A 590-nucleotide genomic window follows, 5' to 3' on the forward strand; every position below is an offset into this window, starting at 1 on the left:
CACACACACACACACACACACACACACACACACACACACACACACACACTGAAAGTGTTTAGTTGTGAATAGATTTAACATATTCTTTCTATTATCCTCAATATCAGCCATTCTTACTGTTGTATTTTTAGTCCTCCTATATTTGTCATCCTTCGTTTTTTTCCATTATCAGTGAAACAAAGAAAAAATAGGAACAGTGAAAGAGGTGGGTGAAGTCAATGCACGATCAGGAGTGATGTTATTCCAAAGCCTCACAATCCCGCATGCCGATTCACAGGAAGAGAAATTGTTTTTGGGATAAGCTTTAGGACACACTACAGGAGCCTGTCATCATGCTACAAACACATATCATGAGCTGTCACAACATTACACTTGCAACAACTTTTACAAATGTGCTGACAAATTCCACACACTTTCTCTTAACATTTTTTTCTCACCTCCCTCCCAAACTTAGTCGTTTTTCCCTCCCACCCCTTAAGCCAACCCCACCTCACAAACAAACACACACACACACACACACACACACACACATTAAATGTGCATGTATGTAGATGTGTGTGTGTATGTGTGTGTGTGTGTATGTGTGTGTG

At 40.2% G+C, this 590-nt stretch overlaps 1 protein-coding gene across 2 annotated transcripts in view; it reads left to right on the forward strand.

The window, feature by feature from the left end:
- Positions 1 to 564: 564 nt before the first annotated feature.
- Positions 565 to 590, forward strand: part of adamtsl7 (ADAMTS-like 7) — a 9,986-nt gene continuing 9,960 nt past the window's right edge. For both annotated transcript variants that reach the window (XM_032535672.1, XM_032535683.1), the window contains exon 1: positions 565 to 590. This exon is cut by the window's right edge and continues 180 nt beyond it. The gene's annotated coding sequence lies outside the window, so the exon portion shown is untranslated.

Source organism: Etheostoma spectabile, chromosome 2 (genome assembly GCF_008692095.1).
Source record: "Etheostoma spectabile isolate EspeVRDwgs_2016 chromosome 2, UIUC_Espe_1.0, whole genome shotgun sequence".
Lineage (NCBI taxonomy): Eukaryota > Metazoa > Chordata > Actinopteri > Perciformes > Percidae > Etheostoma > Etheostoma spectabile.